The sequence below is a fragment of the Schistocerca gregaria genome, chromosome 10, assembly GCF_023897955.1.
Source record: "Schistocerca gregaria isolate iqSchGreg1 chromosome 10, iqSchGreg1.2, whole genome shotgun sequence".
Classification (NCBI taxonomy): Eukaryota; Metazoa; Arthropoda; class Insecta; order Orthoptera; family Acrididae; genus Schistocerca; species Schistocerca gregaria.
This window is the reverse complement of record NC_064929.1, coordinates 198417457-198434766: the sequence shown is the minus strand read 5'-3', so window position 1 is coordinate 198434766 and position 17310 is coordinate 198417457. Positions and strand designations below refer to the sequence as shown.

At 42.9% G+C, this 17310-nt stretch overlaps 1 protein-coding gene across 1 annotated transcript in view; it reads right to left on the bottom strand.

Moving 5' to 3' along the window:
• LOC126293616 (uncharacterized) overlaps nt 1–17310 on the bottom strand; it is a gene marked incomplete in the record, with an annotated part of 370783 nt that overhangs the window by 157974 nt on the left and 195499 nt on the right.

Below are 17310 nucleotides of genomic sequence, written 5' to 3'. Positions count from 1 at the left end.
CACAGCGAGCTGGACGTCACATGGCGCCAAATGGGACTGGCCCACCAACACGAGGCAGCTGAAGGAATGGGGAATGGCAGCGCGTGTCAACAGGAAGCTGTTACAGTGCACTGTGGAGGCGTTGCTCAATAGAGCTTAGTCCAGGAACAACGTGTGTATGACTACATAGGCGGAGACTCATCGGAAAACTGGAAGGAGGGCAATGTGTAACGAGGGTAGTCCAGGGTTTAGGTATTGCTCACAGCATTCTTCCACAAGCTTAGTGAGCGTGCCGAACCACAGGCACTGCTGCCCGAGGAATGGATGAAGTCTACCACGGCCAATTAAAACAGCGGGTGACCTCCACACTGTCTAGTAGGTGACCACACTGTGCATCATCAGGAAAGAAGGGACCACGTCAAACACTGCAGCCTTGCAGTGCTGTCAATATGTGTCTACATTGCCTCCATATCAGCTTTAATTTCCGTTGTCTTACTTGGTTTTGTAAATAAAACTGCCTTTCCCTGCTGCTAGTTACTTTATTTATACCATACGCTTTTCTCCTTCTGTTTTAAGGCATCATGAGTGGTATCTGTAACGATACAGTTCTGTTAGTTTTAGATTGTTTAACGGTTCACTTCGTAATTTTGTAAAAAAGTAATTACGTATGATTTGCTGATCTGCGTTCCCTCACATGTGGTCTGAAGGTCGCACTACCAATTTTATCACTGCAATGTGATCACATCTGAGTTCACGCCTTCCTCACACTGTTCACAATGTTTCTCACTCTTTGGCGGTGGACTATTCTTTTGTCAATGGCTACAACTATTTCGTTGCACACTGTTTTTCCATAACGTAAATATTGCTACTCCATAACGTGTTTCATCATCTTTGCTATGTTTACCTATTTGTTGCTAACCTAAGGGAGTATATGTTCGAGACTAACTCCTATTTATGATGTTTATACCGCCTGTGTGTATGGGAGGGAGGGGGGGAGAGAGAGAGAGAGAGAGAGAGAGAGAGAGAGAGAGAGAGAGAGAGAGAGAGAGAGAGAGAGAGAGAGCGCCGACGAGTTTTTTTTTTTTGGGGGGGGGGGGGGGGGAGCGGCTGTACTAGCTGTTTGCGAGTGGATGAAAACTTTGATGACAGCTGAATGATGAAGTACACATGGCAAGCAATTCATAATTTACACTGATAAAATACAATAACGTTCGAAAAAAGTATTAATACAATATACTGTCCAATATAACAATAATATTATAAGCCATCATCTTTACACTCGCTCATCCATGAAGCCCTCCACAGAATATTGAAACGAAGAGTCAAATCAGCTGTCGCCAAAGTTTTCAACCACTCGCAAACAGGTAGTACAACAGCCGCCCCCCCCCCCCCCCCCCGCCAAAAAAACCACTGTCACTCTCACTCACACACACACACACACACACACACACACACACACACACACACACACACACACAAACACACACACACAAACACAAAAAAGCGTGAGAAACATTGTGAACAGTGTGTGCAGAAGGCTAGAACACAAAGATGTGATTATATGGCAGTGATAAAAGTGGCAGTGCGACCTCGAGACCAGATGTGAGGAAACGCAGATAAGCAAATCGTAAGTAATTACTTTTTTGTACAAAAAAGAAAAAATGCGGAGTGAACTGTTCAACAATCTAAAACTAACAAAACTGTATCGTTATAGATCCCACTGATGATGCCTCAGAACAGAAGGCGGAACGCGTATAGGATAAATAAAGTAACTAGCTGCACGAAAAGGCAGTTTAATTTACAAAAGAAGTATGTATATGCTTCCTGCGGAGGATGGCCACACAAAGATGTCCCTTGTCTTACTTTCGTGCTCGTTACGCGCAATTTACGTTGGCGGCAGAAGGATCGTCCTGCACTCAGCTTCAAATGCCGGTTCTCTAAATTCTTTCAACACTGTTCCACGAAAACAACGTCGCCTTCCCTCCGGGGATTCCCATTAGAGCTGCGAAGCATCTCTTAACACTTCCGTGTTGTTCGAACCTACAGGTAGCAAATCTTACAACTCAGTTAATTGCTTCAAAGTCTTCCCTCAATCTGACCTGGTACGGATCCGAAACACACTAGCAGCACTCAATAACAGATCGCACCAGCGCCCTATATGCGGTCTCCTTTATAGATTAACCACAAGTTCATAGACTTCTCCCAATAAACCGAGTCGACCATTCGCCTTCGCTACCAAAATTGTCACACGCTCGCTCCAACTGCAGCATCGCCATACACTGCACACAAACGTTTATGGATGTTACCACGGTTTCTTTTTCTGCACACAAGAATTCAATAAGAGCACGCTGCTTGAGGGTTATACGTAGACGCCATTTTGACGCTGTACTCGGTTCTGCCATCTGCCAGAACGGTTCGAAACTTCACCGGCCCACAGAACAGACATCAAATGTGAAGCATCAACAAGGACGTTTGTCTATGTACAGTGTCATTCAATAATTAGACAAATCGGTCTGCAGAAAAAGCGTTTATTTTTGCAAAACAATACTTCCCTAATTTTCAACATAATCCTCTTGAACATTGATGAACTTGTTTCAGCGGGAAACAAGATTTTTTTTATTCCGGCTGCAAAGAACTCGTCATCTTTATGTTTAAACCACTTTCCTACACCCTTTTTCCCGTCCTCGTTGTGCTGGAACCTCTTCCCACGTAATGCCTCCTCCAGTGCACCAAACAATGAATCAGCACTGGAAGGGGGACGAGGCAGTACTTCCGAGCCCATTCTCTCGGAAATTTCACGGGTTAGTTCTGCAATACGAGGAGGTGCGTTGTCTTGGAGAACCACGCCTCTCCTCTGACATCCACGAAGTCTCCCTCACATGGCTTGGCTTCACCTTGTTTAATACCAAATCCGAGTAGTATTGGCTGTTCATTGCACGCTGCTCTTAGACATGATCACAGGAAGTTGGACTTTCAGCCTCCCTAATAACCATCAACATGACTTAAATGTTTTATTCCAGTCTTTGGTCACAATATGAATTCTGTAGACGATGACCGGTTTCTGTCCGTAATGACCATCCTCAGATCTTTTTTAAACTATGTCCAAAAGTGATAGGGCCATAATGGCATCGTCAAAACATATGACTAGCACAGCATTGTCATATGGAACTAAAATAAGGGTAGAATAGGCCACATCGTCCAGGCAGTCATTATTGCAACTGGTTACTGTCCTTACTGACAGAAACCGGTCATCGTCAACAGAATTCATATTGTGATCAAATACTGGACTAAAAAATATTTGACGGTATTGGATCTCTGTTTGTATACGCGATCATGTCGCATTTGGTGAAAGATGTGACTTTTCCTGCTGATGCTTAGGATCTGAATTTTTTCTTCACAGTTGGGTTGGTGTGCTTCCACTCCATGCTCGGTATTTTTGATTCTGGATCTTAATAGTGAACCCAAGTTCCACCACAAGTTAGAATTTTGTTCAGGAACTGCTCACCTTCTCCTTCATAACGTCCCTTTAGCTCTGTGCACACTGTCAAAAAGTAACTGCAGAACTGAATGTCTCACTGGCGGACGCTGTCAGGACAAAAGCAACACGAAGGGAGCTCCATAAGCAGAGAATTACAGCCCAGGCTGGAATTCCAAAACCAAACAAGAGTTTTTCAATTGCCCTTAACCGGAAGACATGGTGAAGAAGCCATTGAATCAGTTATCGAGCAATGGAAGAAAGTTATTTGCTCATATTAGACTTGTTATACACAGTTTCCAACTTCCGGCCGAGTTTACGTACCGAAAGTGAAACGTGGCGGAGGTTCGGTAGTGATTTGGGCGGTATTCTGTCGCCGCGCGGTTACTCTTGGAAGGTCGGATTACTGCCGAGGACAGAGACCGTTTTGGCTGATCGGGTCCATCACAGGTTATAATGTTTGTTCCCCAATGGCACCGTTACGTTAAGATGACACCTGACACCTAGAGGGTTGGTTTTGTGAGCACGGGGACGAATTGTTGCGTCTCCCCTGGCCAATACTCAGCAGACATTAACATTACGTTGTGGTCTTCTTTGAAGAGAAACGCGTGATCACTATCCACCTCCATGATCGTTTCCTGGAAAAGCCACTATTTTACCGGACGAATGGTATAAACGTTCCTTGAAGACCGTACAGTACCAGTATTTATCCATCTCGTGACAAGTTTTTTTCAATGGTAACAAATTTCCTGCATCGCATTAGGCATGGTAAGCGTGGTAATTTGTTGTGTTTATGGTGTTGCCGTATTTTTGTCATGGATGTATGTGCGTATGTACACTATGTGATGAAAAGTATCCGGACACCTGGCTGAAAATGACTTAAAAGTTCGTGGCAACCTCCATCGGTAATGATGGAATTCAGTATGGTGTTGGCCCGCCCTTAGGCGTGATGACGGCTTCCACTCTCGCAGGCATACGTTCAGTCAGGTGCTGGAAGGTTTTTTGGGGAATGGCAGCCCACTATTGACGGACTGCTGCACTGAGGAGAGGTACAGATTTCGGTCGGTGAGGCCTGGCACCAAGTCGGCGTTCCAAAATATCCCAAAGCTGTTCTATAGGTTTCAGGTCAGGACTCTATGCAGGCCAGTCCAATACAGGGATGTTGTTCTCGTGTAAACACTCCACCACAGGCCTTTTATTGTGACCAGGTGCTCGATCGTGTTGAAGGATGCAATCGCCATTCCCGAATTGCTCTTCAACAGTGCGAAGCAAGAAGGTGCTTAAAATATCGATATAGGCTTGTGCTGTGATAGTGTCACGTAAAACAAGGGGGTGCAGGCCCCCTCCATGAAAAACACGACCACGCCGTAACGCCACAACCTCCGAATTTTACTGCTGTCACCTAAAAACGCTGCCAGATGACGTTCACCGGGCATTCGCCATGCCCACATCCTACGATCTGATCGCCACATTGTGATTCATCACTCCACACAAACTTTTTCCGCTGTTCAATCGGTCCTTACTCCAAGCGAGGAGTCATTTGGCATTTACCGACCATAAAATCGAAATTTCCCGCCTCCCGCCTAACTGCCACTGTACTTCCAGTGGATCCTGATGCAGTTTGGATTTACTGTTGTGGTCTGGATAGACGTCTGCCTATTACACATTACGGCCCTCTTAAACTCTCGGCGGTCTCTGTCAGTCAACAGACGAGGTCGGCCTGTACGCTTTTGTGGTGTAAGTGTCCCTAACGTTTCCACTTCACTATCACATCGGTAACAGTGGACCTAGGGATTTTGGGAGTGTGGAATTCTCCCGTACAGACGTATGACACAACTGACACCGAATCAGGTGACCACGTCCGACGTCCGTGAGTTGCGCGGAGCACCCCATTCTGCTCTCTTATGATGTCTGATGTCTAATGTCTAAGGAGGTCGCCGAAATGGAGTACCTGTCAGTAGATGGCAGTGCAATGCACCTAATATGAAAACCTTATGTTTTTGGGGGTGTCCGGATACTTCTGACCACATAGTGTATGTAAACTAAATTTGGTTGAAAGTTCTACTGTCCCTGAGCTACGCTCCTATGTCAACACTTCTCACCCCCAACCATCAGCGAGGTAGTGATTCTTACCCCCACAGTGCTGCTCTCCTGATACTGTTGCGTGCACGATATTTTGTTGAAATCTACGAAGTGATTTGTAAGATGTGGGACGTATAATCTTAAACAGTGATTATTATAAATATAAAAACTGGCTTACTCGCTTTTACAGGGTATTGATACAATAAAGGTTTGAGTAGAAAGTTACGACTAAGTGCGTTACACTGAAGAGCCAAAGATACTGGTACACCTGCCTAGTATCGTATATGGGATAATAATAACGCAAAAATTGGAAATAAAATTTTTGTTGCCCTTGGAATCTGTTAGACATCCTGCGACTGGTACCGGCTTGCAGGTTCCTGGATAGTCGCTAAGTAGCACGGATAAACAAAATCTGGATGTTAGTTTTGTAGCAATTACAAAACTAAATTATTTGTGGCACTGAAACTGGAATATAATCTTTATTTCATTACACCAACCAATGAGAATACATGCAGGCTGTTAACGGAGGTACGAGCATTGGGAATAAGTTTACAGATATGTGAGAGCTTCGAAGACCTGTTTAGTAACAGAAGCTAGTACGTTGTCTTCGAAGACATCGGTTCATCAGAGATAAGGGTGTCATCAGGGGCTGCCCCATGGGAGTATGGTAGGACCGCTGTTCTCTCTGTACGTAAATGATTTGGCAGGTGGGTTAGGCAGCAGTCTGCGGTTGTTTGTTGGTAATGCCGTGGTCTACGGTAAGGTGTCTAAGTTGAATAAGTGTAGGAAGATGCGACTGAGACGAAATTTCCAGTTGGTGTGATGGATGGCAGCTACCTCTAAATGTGGAAAAATTGAAGCAAATGCTGATGGGTAGGAAGAACAAGCCTGTAATGTTCGGGTACAGTACTACTACTGCCCAGCTTGATGCAGTCGAGTTGTTTAAATATCTGGGCGTAACGTTGCAGAGAAATATGAGATGGAACGAGCATGTGAGACTGTGGTAGGAAAGGCAAATGGTCGACTTCGGTTTATTGAGAGAATTTTATGAAACTGTATATGTAAAGGAGACCGCATATAGGCCTATGGTGCAACCTATTCTGGAGTATTGGTAGTGTTTGGGAGCCGTACTAGGTCGTATTGAAGGAAGACGTGGAAGCAATTCAGAGGCGGGCTGGTAACTTTGTTACCGGTAGTTTCGAACAACACTTACTGGTAAGAGTTGCGTAGATGCTTCGGGAACTCAAATGGGGATCCCAGGAAGGAAGGCGTCGTTCTTTTCGTGAATCTCTGTTGAGAAAATTGAAAGAACCAGCATTTTAAGTTGGTTGCCACGTGATTGTACTGTTGCCAACGTACATGGCGCGTAAGGACCACGATAACTTACGGCTCACACGAAAGCATATAGAGTCACTGTTCGCTCGCTCTGTTTGGGGAAGAGGAAAGAAAACTTGCTGTCAAATGTACAGTTTGGTTTTAGAAATGGTTTAACAACTGATACTGTTACATTCTCTATTCTCTGTGAGGTTTTGGACGGATTGAATAAAAGGTTGCGAACGCTAGGTGTTTTCTTTGATTTATTGAAGGCTTTTGATTATGTTGACCACAAAACATTACTGCAGAAGTCAGACCATTTTGGAGTAAGGGAGTAGCTTACAATTGGTTCGCCTCTTACTTTAATAACAAAAAGAAGGTAATTCACAATTTTGAGAGTGGCAGTGATGTTCAGCCCCCAAAGGGGCACTGTTAAGTGGGGGTGTTCCCCAAGGATCGGTGCTGGGGGCCACTGCTGTTTCTTATTTATATAAAAGGTATGCCTTTTAGTATTACAGGTGATTCAAAAATATTTGTTTGTTGATGACACCAGCTTGATAGTGAAGGATCTTGTGTGTAATATTGAAACAGTATCAAATAATGTAGTTCATGAAATAAGCTCGTGGCTTGTGGAAAATAATTTGATGCTAAATCACAGTAAGACTCAGTTTTTACAGTTTCTAACTCACAATTCAACAAGAACCGATATTTTGATCAGATAGAATGTGCATATTATAAGCGAGACGGAACAGTTCAAGTTCCTAGGCGTTCGGATAGATAGTAAGCTGTTGTGGAAAGCACATGTCCATGATCTTGTTCAGAAACTAAATGCTGCTTTATTTACCATTAGAACAGTATCTGAAATAAGTGACAGTTCAACACGAAAAGTAGTCTACTTCGCATATTTTCATATGCTTATGTCGTATGGTATTATTTTTTGGGGTAATTCTTCTGATTCAAAAAGGATATTTTTGGCTCGAAAACGGGCTGTTCGAGCTATGTGTGGTGTAAGTTCGAGAACCTCTTGTCGCCCCCTATTCAATAGTCTGGTAATTCTGACATTGCCTTCACAGTATATATTTTCTTTAATGTCGCTTGTTGTTAACAATATTAGCTTATTCCAAAGAGTTAGCAGCTTTCACTCAGTTAATACTAGGCAGAAATCCAATCTGCATGTGGAATGCACTTCCTTGACACTTGTGCAGAAAGGAGTGCACAATTTTGCTGCATCCATTTTCAATAAGCTACAAAAGAACTCAAAAATCTTAGCAGTAGCCCAAACTCTTTTAAGTCTAAACTGAAGTGTTTCCTCATGGCTCACTCCTTCTATTCTGTCGAGGAGCTCCTGGAAGAGCTAAAAAATTAAGCAAATTCCAGTGTTACATTGTTGATTTTCTTTACTTAAACTTACAAATTGTCGCCTGAACACGTTTCTTGTGTTTCATTTTATCTGTTTCTACTATCTTGTTATAATTTCATGCATTGACTCATTCCATGACCATGGAGACTTCTTAATTTGGCCCCTCGGAACAATAAATAAATATATAATAAAAATGACAGTGGTACAAGGTACCCTCCGACATCCACCGTACGGTGGCTTCAGGAGTGCCTATGTAGATGCCGATTCAGTTCGGGCTGTTTACCAGCCATACTACGACAAACTGGCGGCATCTGTCGTTCCTTCCTCATTCCACGTTGTCGTGCGTCCGCTGCTGCGTCTCGGCTTTACTGAAATGTGATACGTAAGAACAGCTACTGCTCAACTAGCCAGGAATGTTAGAACCTGCGCGCTTTTCCCAATCTCGTGGTACCCTACGGTTCTCTAGTGATCTACGACAATAGGAACACGCCCGACGAATGTGTGGCTCGTGAAGGACGTGGCGTCTCTTGGTGAGGCACACTTAGCGCACACACGTCGGCACGTCTTTCGGGCAGCAGCTCTCCGTCCCTGTAATACAGCACAGCGCCGCTCTTTATCTGCGTCCCGACATCTTACGGTGCGTCTGCAAAAGTTCTGTCAGCGTGAAAGCGCGCGGCCAACTCTTCCTTGCCGAAGTTCCGGGAAACACTTAGCAACTCTGGCCGTCTGCAGCCGTCCAGGGGGCAGTGACGTTGCCCCCCTACAACCTACCTCCGCCCCCATCGTCTCTCATCGTCTGCCGCCCGCACACGAAAGCATGAGCCAACCCCAAAGTATCCGTAATGTATCGTTGCTTATTTTGGTCTAGCGGACATTAGACCGCGGCATGAACCTTGTTTCTGTGTGTAATGTTAAATTTCGTGATGCTGGGGGCATCATCGAGGATTATACAGACTCACTCAGCAAAACCGAACTATCCACACACCGAAGTGTAAATCTTAAGTACGAAACTTTTGTAAGGAGGAAAGTAAATTCGCATGATGTGTCAATCGCTCGATGAAACTTAGACAATACATACAAAGAACTGCTGTAGTATAGTACAGGAGGTGAGTGGAAGGCACGTGCAATGAGACGTCGGAAATGACGCTTTCATTCAGAGAACATAATTACAGTCCATGCAAGCGACAGACGAAATACGCTCAGACTTCACGAAGAATGTAATAATTCAAAGACGGCATTTGCTGACAGGTGAGAAAAATTACCGAAGTATCAGTGTAATAAGTCGTGGTGGCATAATACGAAAGTTAATTCTTTATAGAAGAATGGAAAAGCCAACCTCTGCGGAGATAAGTTTAAAGTTCGGAGAAATGTAGGAACTCGGCCCTACCACGTACCTTAGAAGATAGGTTTGTTATGTTTATAGCATTCGTAGGCTTCAAGAAACCTTTTGACAATGTTGACTGGAGTACTCTTTCGGATTCTGAAGGTAGAAACGTCAAAATACAGGGACCGAAAAAGAAATCTGTAATTTGTAATGAAACCAGACGACAGTTAAGAGTCTAGAGGAATTAAAGGGAGAAAGTGGTTGAGAAGAGAGCGAGACATGGTTGTAGCCTACCCTGAATGCACAGATTGCATCAACAAGCAGTAAAGAAAAACAAAGAGAAAAATTGGAGTAGAAATTAAAGTACAAGGAGAAGAAATACAGACTGAGATTTGCCGATGACGTTGCAGTAATATCACAGACAGCCAAGGACCTGGAACAGCAGTTGAACGGAATGAACAGTGTCTTGAAAGGAGGATATAAGGTGAACGCGAACAAAAGCAAAGGAGGATAATGGAATGTAGTCGAATTAAATGAGGTGATGTTGAGGAATTAGATTAGGAAATCACAAAGCGGTGGACGGGTTCTGCTATTTGTATAACAAAAAACTGGAGATGGCCATAGTAGACAGAATACGAAATGTAGATTGGCAGTGGCAAGGAATGCATTTCAGAACAGAAATTTAACATCGAGTAGAGACTTGAGGTTTGGAAGTGTTCTGTGAAGTTATTTATCTGGAGTGTACACATGTATGAATTGAAACAGTTTAGAGAAAAAATAGCTTTTGAAATGTACTCCAACAGAAGAGGGCTGTAGGTTTCATGGGTAGATCACGTAATTAATTAGCAGATCCTGAATCGAATTGGAAATTGGTTGATAGGACATGGAGACATTACGTGATTATCTATTTGGGCGTTGGGTAAAGAAAGTTATATCCCCAAATAATGCAGAAACTGAACCACATTGAGTTGTACATCATTGCCTCATCCACCCTACAGTCCAGACGTGGCTCCCTCGCATCTCTTTGGGCCGCTTAACGATTCTCTACGGGGAACATACTTTGAAGATGAAGAGAGTGTCAATCACGCAGTGAAAATATGACTACGCCTACAGGACAAGAACTTTTACCAGCATGGAATACATGCTCTTCCGCAACCCTGGCGTACGGCCATAGAACGTGATGGAGACTACGTAGAAAAAAAGGACATTGACAAGACACCAAGATGTATATTGTCAACAAATTCGGACTTAGCAATAAACCTATTCTGAGAAAAAATTCGGTGCATTACTTATTTAACGACCCTCTTACTTTGAAACTCGAGTGGTAGAGCGCGAAACATGACGCCTTCCCCGCCCCTTCTCTGAGACAGTGCACGTATATATTTTGCACAATATGCTAGCTTTGCGTTCGCTGCTTCTCTCGCGTACCTGTGTGGTCTGCGCGTATGTTTTTGCTTCTCATTAATCGAATTTTGGTGTTTTTCACAAATTGTACCACCACCTAAAAGTTTCACGCTAATGAAGGTCTCTTCCGAATGCACTTATGACCAAAAAGCGATTCTGGAAGCTAGCGTCTGAAGTCTGTTAATCATGACTTGCGTTCTTGTGGTGATATTTCCACAGAATATTTTATCCCCTAATACCTATTTCTTTTTATCTAACCGCGAAGTGAAATATTAATTTTAATAGGTTTTTTAATGTAACTAAATATTTTCTGAAAAATTTTCATCCTTCTCACCCCTTCAGGATTGAATTACAAAAAAAAACATTGAAAAGAATTTGTTTATAACTGGGGTAAGCTGTAGGGAGAGACGGGTCATATACAATGTGAAAACATCCAAGAGGGCATAATAAGAGTGGACAACCAAGAACGAAGTGCTCGTATTAAAAAGGGTGTAAGACAATGACGTAGCCTTTCGCTTGTACTGTTCCATCTGTACATCGAGATAGTCTTGATGAAAATAAAAGAAAGGTTCAGGAGTAGAATTAAAATTCACAGTGAAAGGATATCAATGATACGATTCGCTAATGACACTGCTATACTGAGTGAAAGTGAAAAAGAATCACATGATCTGTTCAACGAAATGAACAGTCTAATGAGGACACACTAAGGATTGAGAGTAAATTGAAGAAAGACGAAAGTAATGGGAAGTAGTAGAAATGAGAACAGCGAGAAACTTAACATCAGGCTTCATGGTCACGAAGTAGATAAAGTTCAGGAATTCTGCTACCTAGGCTGACAGCAATGACCAATGACGGACGGAGCGAGGAGGACATCAAAAGCAGACTAGCACTGGAAAAGAGAAGTCTACTAATATCGAATATCAGCCTTAACTTGAGGAAAAAATCTGAATATACGTCTGGAGTACAGCATTGTATGGTAGTGAAACGTGTACTGTAGGAAAACCAGAACAGAAGAGAATCGATGCATTTGATATGCGCTGCCATAGGCGAATGTTGAAAATTAGGTGGACTGATAAGGTAAGGAATGATGAGGTTCTACACAGAATGGAAGAGAAAAGGAATATGAGAAAAACAGGGATAAGGAGGAGGCATAGGAGGATAGGACATCTGTTGAGACATGAGGGAATGACTTCCATGATACTAGAGGGAGATGTAGAGGGCAAAAACTGTAGAGGAAGACAGATTTGGAATACATCCAGGAGATAATTGAGGACGTAGGTTGCAAGTACTACTCTGAGATGAAGAGGTTGGCACAGGAGAAGAATTCGTGGCGGGCCGCATCGAGCCAGGAAGAGGAAGGAGGAGAATGGGGAGGAGGAGGAGGAGGAGGAGAAGGAGGAGGAGGAGAAGAAGGAGGAGGAGAAGAAGGAGGAGGAGAAGAAGGAGGAGGAGAAGAAGGAGGAGGAGAAGAAGGAGGAGGAGAAGAAGGAGGAGGAGAAGAAGGAGGAGGAGAAGAAGGAGGAGGAGAAGAAGGAGGAGGAGAAGAAGGAGGAGGAGGAGAAGAAGGAGGAAAAAAATAAACTGAAGTCTAAGACCAGTTTTCATGGATATAGCCTTAAATATATTTTAGTAGTACTTTAAGAACCATTTATTTTCGAAACGTCGTCATCCACTATTTAACCTCTAGCCTTTATTTTCAGGAAAGGCTGAAACATTTGTTTCTGACAAAGAAACCACATACCAATTTTCGTATGTACCTTCCAACTTGCCTTAGTAGAGACATTTTTCAAATAACCTTTAATTCCTTGTTTCACCTCTTTCGTGATGGAATTTCGAAGAACCCCTTATTAAACGACGTCTACAGCGGAAGATCAACACCCTCTGCAAATTTCAAGTTTCTATTCTTAGTGGTTTGGGCTGTGCGACGATGAATCAGCGAGTGAATTAGACAGTCGGAACATTGCTTTATTAGAGATACTAAGTTTTAACTGTTACTTTCAAAAACTGTAGACACCTATTTTAAAACGCATATATGGTTAACAAAATTTACTGGTCTGAAGTAGGGGGGTGTTCTGCTTAACTAATGAAAACAAAAATGTTTACCGTGTGGGTCTCTCAAAAGTTCCTTCGCAGCTGCTCGTTGCGCCTGGCTATAGGCCACTGCGCACGTTAGTGTACTGCTGGTAGCATAATCGGTAGGGTCGAGCGTCCGCCAGCGGTTGTACTCGTCGCTTGATGGGAGAATCTACGGTGAGCCACCGGTAGTAGACGCTGGCGTGGAAGTGTTAATATAATTATTTGCACAAAAATACCGTCGGGGTTATATGCCCCAAAATATCCTTAGTAGTAGGGATATGGATGTGTACCCGTGAGATGCAAACATATTCGATAAATATCGATGTTTGTATCGAATCCACAGTTTCTGAGGTGGCCTGGTCCATTGGTGACGGTGCATATGACGTTTTACCGCTGGAGGCCATGGTGGGGGCAACCGCAGTGACACATCGACGTCTCTCTGTAACAGCTAAAGCAGTTTCTATCTACAAGGTTTTAAACATGGCTGAAACAGCAACTGTTTAAAATCTTCACGGTAAATAGTAACAGCCAAACATTTGCAGGATGAAGATTTATGAAAGTCCTTGACCACGGTTTCGGTATATCTTAATATACCTTCATCAGAAGCAAGAAACACCTGAACAGGAAGACACCTTGATTAGCAAAAACTTAGCACCATAACTGAGAAAGAAAAAACACTTATAGCTTAAGTAACCATAAAATTACTGAAGTATTACAAGCACAAAAACTTTTAGTCACTAAAATCACATCCTGCAGTGGAAATAAATAAAAAATCGTACCAGAGGCGTCATCACTAGTTAATACATCTCTATTTATACAACATAATTATGAAGAGAAGGTCGATGCGAACACTGCATAGCATCAGTACTTCGCCTGTGAACTAGGGTGAAGAGGGTGTGGAAACCTTAGGGCAGACAGTTTCACCTTCAGAGGGCACTTGTATGCGCGAGACACTCGCCCACATTAAAATCCATGGGTACATACTCATGTTCATCAAAATTGTGCTAATTCAAACCTACCGTCTTAATAAATAAAACTTATCAAAACCATTTAATAACACCTACGTACAATAAAGAATATGAAACCAATTTCCTTGTGTCAAGCAGATGAAGGATGCGCTAAGGAACACATCTAACGAGATAGAGCACTAATGTTATGCGCGAGAATCTTTAAGACTAAAATACATACTAGCGGAAACAACCAAAATGTTGTTGTAAAACGAAACTAACTGTCGTCGTGCGTAAAAAAAACTATCATTTAACCACACATACAAATCAAAAGCCGCGAACAACAAACATCAAATATACGTAAAATCCCAATAAGACAGGGTAGGCGCATCTCACCAGCAACCACAGACAAGAAAACTAACTTCTAGTCAGCCAGACTATATTACATTAGAGCAAGGAGGGGTTTGAAACTATAAAAAAAGTTTGTTTCTGAGCTGCACATCTTTTAATAATTTTGATGCGTATGAGTATGTATCTCTGGGTTTTAATGTGCGCGAGTGTGTCGCGCATACCACAAGTGCCCTCTCTCGGTGAAACTGTCTGACCTAGGGCTTCCGCACCCTCTTCACCCTAGTTCACAGGGTAAGTACTGATAATATGCCGTGTTCGCATCGACCTTCTCTTCATAATTATGTTGTATAAATGGAGATGTTTAAACTACTGATGACGCCTCTGGCACGATTTTTTTATTTATTTCCACTGCAGGATGTGAGTTTACTAAGTGACTACAAGTTTTTGTGCTTTTAATACTTCGGCAAGTTTACGTTTACTTGAGCTAGAAGTGTTTTTTCTTTGTTAGTTATGGTGCTAAGATTTTGTTAACGAAGGTGTCTTCCTGTTCAGGTGTTTTTTGCTTGTGATAAAGGTAGATACACCGAAACCGTGGTCAAGATCTTTCATAAACTTTCATAAATCTTTATCCTGCAACTGCCTGGCTGTTTTTATTTACCGTGAAGTTTCTATCTAACTTGGCACACGTATCACTTGCTAAAACATTACTTCCAATGTAAGACATCCCTGGACCCCGTACCATTGAGGGTGGTGCTGAAAAGAGATAACAGGTCAGACAGACAGACAGACGTGCTGTGAGTCACGACGACGGAAGTCCGTGGTAATTGGGCGAGGTCGCGCCTCCACAGTGCTCAGACATCGACCCTAATGCCTTGACATAATCATCCCGCGTTATCCATTACAAAGACCGCGACACAGACGCTTAATGTCGTCGCCACATTATGCTGATGTCTCTGGCAAGCATTTCTAATTCCCTTCCGTCCATCCGCCCACACGTTATGGCCAAGCGCATCGCTTTGGTTCGGAACTCTGGTGCATTATTTGTATCCAAGTGTGTCACTGGTGTACCGAAATCATTTTTAACTTTTGGAAACGACAGTGACTGCAGTATTTGTTGCAGTTTTTTCCTTGAGCCACAAAAAACATGTTTAGGTTACCGATTTCGACTGCCCCAAATGATCACCTTCAGATCTAAAAATTAAAATAATTTGACATCACATATGTTCAGATTACATAATAAAATTTTATTACCTCATGTTGTAATACTCAATGTTAAGCCTGTCTCTTCTGAATGATTTAGAACCTGTGACTTTACTGAAATTAAATAATGGAAATTGCAAACCCCAGCTCCACTTTCATATGTGTCAGTAGCCTACCGAAGAATAAATTCTTAATTGTGTAATTAAATATCTAAGCTTCATAGAATTTCTAAATACTGATGTACTTGCTATCATGTTAGCTACAACGAGAAAGGATTCTTGTTTGCAGCAGTTCCAGACGATGTTAGCGTAGAATACAAAAAACCCTGCAGTTCACGTTACATTTCTTATTTTAAACGTGAAGGTCATGTACAGGGTGGCGCAGGGAAACGGGAAATTTCTAAATAACGTCATTTCCATGAATAAATTCATAAAACCAGTAACTTATTAACGAAAGTGACTATTCAGTATGTCATTATTCATTATGTCTTTACAATAAAATTGTCCAAAAGTGTCTCTTTACTTTTTAAAGATGACATCGGAAAGATGTGCTCCCATTCGGCGTTCACACTCTTTAACAGCCTGTTATGAAAACTCTGGACTGCGCGGTGTAGCAAATCTTGCGGAATGGCACTGATTTCGTTTTCAATGTTCTCCTTCAGTTCATGGATTGTTGCAGGACGTGTACGGTACACCATGCCTTTAAGATATCCCCACAGGAAGAAGTCGCACACACTTAGATCAGGGGATCTCGCAGGCCATGCAATGTCACCGTTACGTGAAATAATGCGTCTTCCAAACAACTGACGAACTGCTGCCATCGATTGTCGAGCAGTGTGTGACGTTGCTCCGTCCTGCTGAAACCACATGTTTTCGACGTTAAGATTAAGCTCGTACAGCCTCGGTGTAAACAATGTTTGAAGCATTTCAACATATCGAGCGGATGTTACTGTCACTGCGCTACCATCCTCACGTTCAAAAAAATAAGGGCCGATTACACCATGACATGATATTGATATGATATTGTGACCTTGGCGCTATTTAGTGGTGGCTGGTGAAACTCACAAGGATTGCCCTGTGCCCAATAACGAAAATTCTGTTTGTTCACGAATCCGTTCAGGTGGAAATGGGCTTCGTCTGATATCCATAAGTTACCAAGGAAATTCGCGTACTCATTGATTTTAGCGAATATCTGGCCACTGAACTCCATACGTGACGCTGGGTCTCGTTCATGGAAGTGTTGCACTATCTGCAACTTATAGGGATGGAAGTCTAATTCGTGCAGTGTTCTTTGTAAGCTTCGTCGCTTAATCCCTAGCGAAGATGCATGCTGTCGAACGGAGCGGCGAGGACTTCTGTCGATTGCGGCTCTCGCATCTGCAATTTTCTCTGGGGTACGTACCGTTGGAATGCCACCTGGAGGTTTCTTTTTCAAGGTAGATCCTGTTTCTTGAAAATTACGCACCCACGTTGTAATCGCATGCGCACATGGGCCACGTCCATTACGTCCAAGCTGGCAATGCCGTCGAAATGTTCTCTGCGCGACAGTCGCACTATCACCATTTTAGTGAAACGCTGTCACAGCTACTGCACGTTCCGCACCAGTCCAGTTCTCCATGATTACTAAACGGCAATGCGTTCACATCAATTGGGCAACGTTTCGAACATCTGCCGGCGCTACAGTGCTGCCAACTAACGTTCAAAATTTCCCGTTCCCTGCACCACCCTGTATTTATGAACGAACTGAATTCTCTGCAACCATTTGACTTCATTTAAGTTTTGGGCATTTATATAAACAC